General features: G+C 39.1%; 1 protein-coding gene across 5 annotated transcripts in view; it reads left to right on the top strand.

Annotated features, from left to right (window-relative positions):
- Nucleotides 1–5,139: 5,139 nt before the first annotated feature.
- Nucleotides 5,140–7,563, top strand: part of LOC127970416 (lutropin-choriogonadotropic hormone receptor) — a 145,124-nt gene continuing 142,700 nt past the window's right edge. Inside the window, exons 1-2 of one of the 5 annotated variants that reach the window (XR_008156605.1) lie at nucleotides 5,140–5,507; nucleotides 5,709–6,108. The gene's annotated coding sequence lies outside the window, so the exon portion shown is untranslated. The remainder of the gene's footprint in view (nucleotides 5,508–5,708; nucleotides 6,109–7,563) is intronic. The other 4 variants (XR_008156606.1, XR_008156604.1, XR_008156603.1 and 1 more) reach the window with 4 other exon arrangements.

Here is a 7,563-nt window from a genome sequence, read left to right as displayed (position 1 = left end):
CTTGTTCTTGTCTGGTTTTTCAGGGGATTTTCAAATTTTTTTTAAATGTGTAATTGAAATAAACGCTGAAATAAGATATAAATGTAAATATTAGATGAAAAACCAAAATGTAAAAATGAGAAATGTTGCATTGGCTGTTAACTGAAAGATCAAATGCAAGTAAATGCCTAAACCTGGTATTAATTAAAAGTGTATATAGAAAACCAGTATATAAAAACAAAAACCAATAAAAACAATGAAAGCACGAATCAAATAATTACTAAAACTTGAACTAAAATTAAAATAAAAGCTAAATTCAAAATATAAATACTAGTGGTGTCCAAATAAGTGCATTAACCCATGGCTAGGGTTGGCCACCCCACTTACAACTGCTGCTACTGTCACTTTTTCTCTTGACAAGAAGCGTATTTATTCATTTGCAGAATGACTGAGAACGGGAGACGTTTTAGATGCGCGCTCCACTTCACTTCAGCACCAGGCACGAGTCAAACAAGCGCGGAAACAGTACGGTGCTCACTTGATTGAAATGATTGCAATATAAAAGTATATTTAAACATTTTAATGTTAGTTGGGTTTAATCGCAATTAATTTCAGAAAAATGTGCGATTAATTAGTTCATTTTAAACCGGTGTGTGTGTGTATATACACACATATATATATACACACACATATATACACACATATATATATGTGTGTGTGTGTGTGTGTGTGTGTATATATATAGATATATACATACTATATTTATAATAATTGGTTAATTATTTTTAGAACTGTTTTTATTTAGAATCTTGGTTTCTTTTCTTATTGATTATTATAGCCTTCTTATCTTCACCTGGTGGACTCCTATAGAGGGATCCCGAGTCATATCTCGAGCTTCGAGTCTTTAGGGAATTGGGCCGGTAAACAACCACCCGGTGCACATGGGGGCCTCATGATGAGAGGTTTTGCATGGGCATCCACCGTTCACATTTCCATCAGGAAATGTAAAAATCTTGTTTGCATATGTTCTTTTCTTACACATGGCTCTTCTGTCTTTCGTTTTATTAACTGTAGCTCAGCAAAATGAGTATCACACAAGCATTCCTGTATAAATGAAAACCACCCCACTACCAGGAAGACATCACCACACACCCTCTCACATTTCACACTATTTGAATAGCCACGTTTCTGTTTAAAATAGCTCGGCCTGTACTGTGCTTTGAATACTGCTTTCAGTTACTGTGTAACTATTTTACTGAACTAAACCACACTGAAGTGAAAGTTCTGCTGAAACCTCCTGCTGTTAAAAGAATGTAAAGTGAGAGAAACTTCATGTGAAGTCAGAAGACTTGTGTAGAAGCCATAGGGATTATTAACAGAAAATGAAACCCATTTTCTTATTAACAGAAAATGAAACCCATTAACAGAAAATGAAATGACTGGTCATATTACCCTTCAAAAATGTGAACCAAAAAGAATCTTTTGAAGGTTGATATGACCAGTGATTTCATTTTCTATTAATGGGTTTCTTCAGAAACAAATGAGAAATGGAAACTGAAAGCACAAATGGAGAAAACTGGCCTCTTTTCATACGGTGTATATATTAACGGCTTCCAAGATCTAAAAAGGCCTGAAAAAAAGCACCATCAAATTAGTCCTCATGTCTTGTGTGTTTCCAAGTTTCCAAGTATTCTGTAGTCATGTGATGTTTTGTGTGAAGATTGTTAGTTTTTCACTGAAAATCTTCCCCTTCATTGCAGTACTTAAAGGGATAGTTCACCCAAAAATAAAAAAAAATGTTTATCTGCTTACCCCCATGGGCTTCTTAGATGTAGGTGACTTTTGTTTCTTAAGTAGAACACAAGCCAAGTTTTTTTTGGCTCAAACCGTTGCAGTCTATCAGTCTTATAATGTATGTGTAAATTGACACTTAATTGTCTAATCCTGGGAGATGCACTGGCTTCAATGAAGCCAGTCAGCCCTGACACCACTCCTAGTGGCACTCCAGCCGTCAGAAATGTTACCCATTTCCATGCTCGGACACAAGCAGGTGAGACAACAATCATGTGAAAGCGATGTCTTGTTGAGTTTAGCTCTAGGCTGTTGCTCCACCTCTGAAGGGGCCTGAGGTGTAGCAACCCTAAGGGAATCACAGATGTGGCAGCAGCCAACTTGCCCATTAGTTGTAGGCCCAGCTTCTGTATGTGCTCCAGAACAATCTCTGTGTCATGTAGAGCATGCACTCTTGTTGGGGCGCAGAGAAGCCATTCATCTAAATAGGGCAGAATCCTCATGCAAAGAAGAGATAGGGCGGCACTCATGCATATCGTAAAAACACGAGGAGCCAGAGATAGCCCGAATGGCAGGACTCTGAATTGATAGACCTGACCCTGAAAGATGAATCTTAGGAACTTCCTGTGTTGGAGAGCAATGGGAACATGGAAGTAAGCGTCCCTCAAGTCTACACTCACAAGCCAGTCTCCTGTCTTCACAGATCAAAGAACTTTGAATGTGCGCAACATCCGAAAGGGAACACTTTAGGAACACACTGAGGTGTCACAGATTCAGAAGTGGATGAAAACTGTCATCCTTTTTTGGAACGAGGAAGTAAGTTGAGTAAAAACCGTCTCTCTCTGTCTGAGAAGGGGAACTTTCTCTTCACTGGCTCCTTTCAACAACAGTGAACAAATTTATAATGGAAAGGGCCGTTAAACTGGTTGAATCTTTGACAACTGTAGGAACAATTCCAGAAAATCTTGTAGGCAGGCATCAGAACTGCAGACTGCGTCCCTTATTCAGAGTCATTGCCACCTGTAGAATTAAGAGAATGTCATTAGGAGAAGACTGGCCTGCACTAGATGAATGTAAAGACCTACCGCTTGAACCACCAGCACTAGACCGGCTGGAGAACGCGTCCTGTTCATCAAGGAAATGTGAAGTGCTTATTTGTTAAACTTACTGTAAAATAAGCTTTGAGTAGCTTTAAGTTGTAAAACAACATTTGCAGTGACATTTTAGATTCTATTTTTATGTTTATCATTAAATATCATATACATTTTTTGCATTATGCTTTTATGTAGATTTCAAGTATTTTAGTTCATATATTTATTTCTATCACTATGGGTTTTGTGATGTTATTTGCCATAAATGCGATGCATTGACAGCTGTAATACTGTGAGATAGTAGTGGCTGTTTGTAGTTGTGGTGGGGCCTATTTGAGGGAAAATCCAGGGCCTTTTTTTTTTTTTTTTTTACTCCTAGTTCATCTCTGATCACAATAATCTGATCACATCTCTGATCACAATAATCTGATCACATGACTCAACTATAAACTTTTAGTTTCTCAAAAAAGTCTTGTCTGAATCAGGAGAGAAATATGCACAGATCAAGTGCGATTTACAAGTGGAAATTGTTCGTAACAGTTCTAAACAAGAGTGCTGGTGGATTTTGATGTGAGAGGAAACAGGGTATGGTCTTTTTCACTGGAAGAAGTGTTATTATGAATTATGGACTTGTATTTTGGCCAAAAGCCACAGGTTAAAGACGGACAGGTATGCATTGTTGTGGTGTTTTTATCAGCTCTTTGGACTCTCATTCTGATGGCACCCATTCAGTGCAGTGGATCCATTGGTGAGCAAGTGATGTAAATTCGTCTACATCTTGAATGGGCTAAATTTTTACCTTTTAGCTAAATTTCTCTATTCCTTTAATAGTTTAGCAACTGTTTTAACAAATGTTCTACAATTTCTCATTATTTAGTCTTCATGCATACTAATGTTAAGATTGTATGCTTATAATAGTTTTAGATGGAATATATTGTCATGCCATGCCAACTATCTAACTGTAATGCTGGAGTGCATTTTATGACAGATCACCAAGCCTTATTTTCCACTGGGCTAAAGCATCCTGGAATTATAAAAAATATTATTTTATCATGGCAACTGAAGTCACTTTTGTCCAGGAGTTAACTGGGACTCTCACATTCACACATCAATGTAACTCGCCATGTTGGAGCATGTAAAAGCTTGAAATGAGGTTTGAGAGCGTCAACAATGGGGGAATGACTTAAAACTCCATTGTAAACTTTCTGTGCCATTATTGCCAACAAATAGTAATTGTTTCAAATGCTCTCCCAGTGTACCAAACCCACACCATTGGTTGAGCCAATGCTGCTGCGATGGACCAGTCAAACGCAAAGATTGGAAACCCATTCGGTGGTACATAAAATCGCACACTGCAGCTTTAAATTCCCTGTTGTTCGTGTGGAGTGCGCCACTTGGACTTGAAGCATATTCAGAGTTTCATGCCCTCTCTTAGCTTCTCTATAGTACTTCCTGTGTGGTTGGGAGTATTGCAAAGGTTGACTGGGCATCGGTATGCCAGTGACTTGTTCAGGAAATCCATGCTATGTGATTCTGCCCATGTTGTGTGATCAGATAAACTCTCGTGTAAGTGTGTGGTGAGTGCTTGAACGCTTAATTTCTGCTCAGTTCCCTCTGGAATTACTTAAATGAGCTCAGTTGGAGTTAAACATTGTCTCAAGGCTGTGCAAGCTTTGGGAGGCCACGTATAAAGTCTAGATGAAGGAAATCTGCCCTGAAATAACCCCTGCTCACGTGTCTGGACATTCCTGAACAGTGATGCCTGTGATTACAGAACCTTCAATCATGAGAATCTGGGGAACAACAGACATTTTAAGATTATTTGTAAGATTCAGTTTGAATGAAAGGTTAACATGAATCTTCTTTAAAGGATTTTTATACTGTGTCCCAGTTTTTGACTGTCACTCTGTTCATATGCATTTCAAGAAGGAAGGGGAAACTTTGAGTCCTGATGTGGGATGTTTGGAATGTGAAAAATCATGTTGTGAAACCTTGTGGCTGAAGGGCTTATGTTTTTTTAAGAATGTTTTTGTGCTGCAAAAACAGTATAACATATTTGTGTCTGTGCATGCATGCAGCATTTTTGGCAAACCCTTACTGACACCGTAAAGCATGCTGTCTGTGTTTGAGTGTGATCGGATATCCCCCTGGTCTGGAGCCCCACATCTATATTTGGCATGATTAGTCATGTCAGAATGAAGGGAAGCTTTAGGACTTCCCTTTGTTCTGCTGTGACGTCACAATACATTCAAATGTACAATGTGGGAAAGTCTTCTTTTGTGTACTGAGAGCATATGAGTGTAGTTTTATGTTACAGGTGGCGTCGAACCAGATGGTTTTAATTCCTCATTTTGACCTTGAATTCGACAAGCATTTAAAACATGCAGGAACAAGTTTTCAGACAACATCGTGTTTCGAATTCCCATACACGCCCAAATTTTTCCCACGCTTTACAATGCCCACGCTTTACAATGAAAAAACTGGGTGTAGTTCAGCTGTTGGAGCTTGGAGTTGGACTTTTTTTCTTCGATTTTAGGTTAAAACTTGATGAAACGTGATTGTTTTTAGATGCCACACCTAGAAACTATTTGGTTTTTGTGTGAGTTTATTTTAAAGCTCCTGCTGTGAAATGAATATGAAATGAAGGTAAGGCATAAATATTCATATAAAACAATTATCTCATTATAGTGTTAGATGGAATATATTACCATGTCATGTCAACCACCCACCTGTAGTTGACTTAACCAATGCAGTGTGCATTTCCTTTTATTTTGAGAAGTCTTAAAGTTTTATGGCAGTTCACCAAATCTCACCCATATGATTTATTATTATTATTATTATTTCTAGCACACATCACAATGAGCTCATTGTGCCCCATGCATCATGGAGTTATTAAACAGATTGTTTTACCCAGGAAACAAGTCACCGTTGTCAAGGCGTTAACTGGGACTCTATTCATTCACAACCTACAGAGAGATTTTGAATCGTTGCCGCAAACTGAGTCTGGTGAAGTGGGCGTCACCAAGAGCGCTTAAGAGAAAGTATGTGTGTGGACCTGTGACTCTACATGAATGACTCAAGTGAAGAAACACGAGTGAAACCACTATTTCAAAGGAAAAAGAAGAGGAAGAGGGGACATCTTGAACATTCGCAGTGGAACTTGAATGCGCATCTGCGCAAAGTCTCTCCAAAGTCACTTGGTAACTTCTGCGCACCAGTGCAGCTCCATTCTCAAGCAGTTTTGGGGGTAAGTGCACATTAAACTCACTAAAGTACTGACTTGAGTATTGAGTATTAAAGGGGGAAAAATTTCATCATAAGTTTAAGTTTTTGCTTATTTATTTAGCACTTTAGATTCATTTTTCTACTCTTACGGTTAGATGCACTGCTGTACTCTAGTATAAAAATGAGTCAGAATTTGAGCGTGCACTTATAGTGCGTTCCTCCCATCACCACGACTTGAAGATCCTTTAAAGCACTGTCAAATCAACGCGCTCCGTTTTATTATTATCATTTTTTTATCAATGCATACTTAGTATGCATTATATATAGTGTCATTTGCAAAGAAATGTTGCAGGCTTTCTTACATAAGATGCATTGAGTTATTCGGGTCATTTTATTCTCATTGGGCGCTCGATGAAGATAAGAGGAAGCCTGCGGTGCAAGCATGAGATAGTGTTTCTGACTTCCTGTTCCTCTTCAAAAAAGACACTTAATTGGAATAGCTATGCATGGCTCCATATGGCACGCGTACATGCATGAGGTTTTCTCGTGGAATGACGAGATTAGAATAATGCAAATATCTTTGAATTCCACCTGTAACTGATTCTCTGTTTAATAACTATTTCTTATTTAGCTTCGAAGCGTCTGACCCGTTACGCGAGGCCCGGTCTGTGGTTAGTTACTGTGTCGAGTCACGTACTTAGTAGCTCCTGTGTCACAGCGAGGGGGCGTGGCCGGCGGCTGTCAAAGCGACGTCGTGCAGGCGTTTGTATCTGGGTAGAAAAGAGCGCGCGTTGGCTGTGTGTCAACCCGTGTGCTGGCTCCCTAGATAACAAACTAGTGTGCACGCAGCCAGTTTCTGGTAGAAGTTGTGTCTTTTGTTACCTTCTTGAATTTGTGTTTGTTTTTCAATCAATAAGCATCTTCTTGCTGTGTGCTATAACAGACGCTTTTATAAACACGCCAAAAACTAAGTAACTTGTTTTAACTGAAATAAAGCCGAATGGAAATACAAACTAGCATTTTTTGGTATGCATTCCGTCTATTTGTTCACACAGCGCCGATGACGCTAGACAAACGCGACGCGACGCAACATTCAAAAACGCTCATCTGCCGCGTAACGCAGACGGAACGCGCCCCGAAACGTTTGACAGCGACTCTTGAAATCAACTTTTGACCCTTTTAGTGTGAGAAAGTGCTAAATCCCTCTCTTTTGAAGGCGTTTTTCCTTCTTATTCGTGTCATGTTTAACCGTCTCATGGAACTTCCTCTCATTGCCCATTCATGTGGTTTAGTAGCACGGCCCTATATAACTTACACCCATCTGTGAACACGCAGGTGATTTCCAGTGCCTTCACAACATCATTTATCAAACGTGAGCTAAATCTAGATGAGTGAAACTCTACAAACTACTTTAACCTGGTTTAAAATGGCCTCCCAGCTAAAATCAGCACATATATAACACAAAAGTAGCCTGGTT

Source organism: Carassius gibelio, chromosome B13 (assembly GCF_023724105.1).
Source record: "Carassius gibelio isolate Cgi1373 ecotype wild population from Czech Republic chromosome B13, carGib1.2-hapl.c, whole genome shotgun sequence".
NCBI lineage: Eukaryota > Metazoa > Chordata > Actinopteri > Cypriniformes > Cyprinidae > Carassius > Carassius gibelio.
This window is presented reverse-complemented; position numbering and strand designations above follow the sequence as displayed.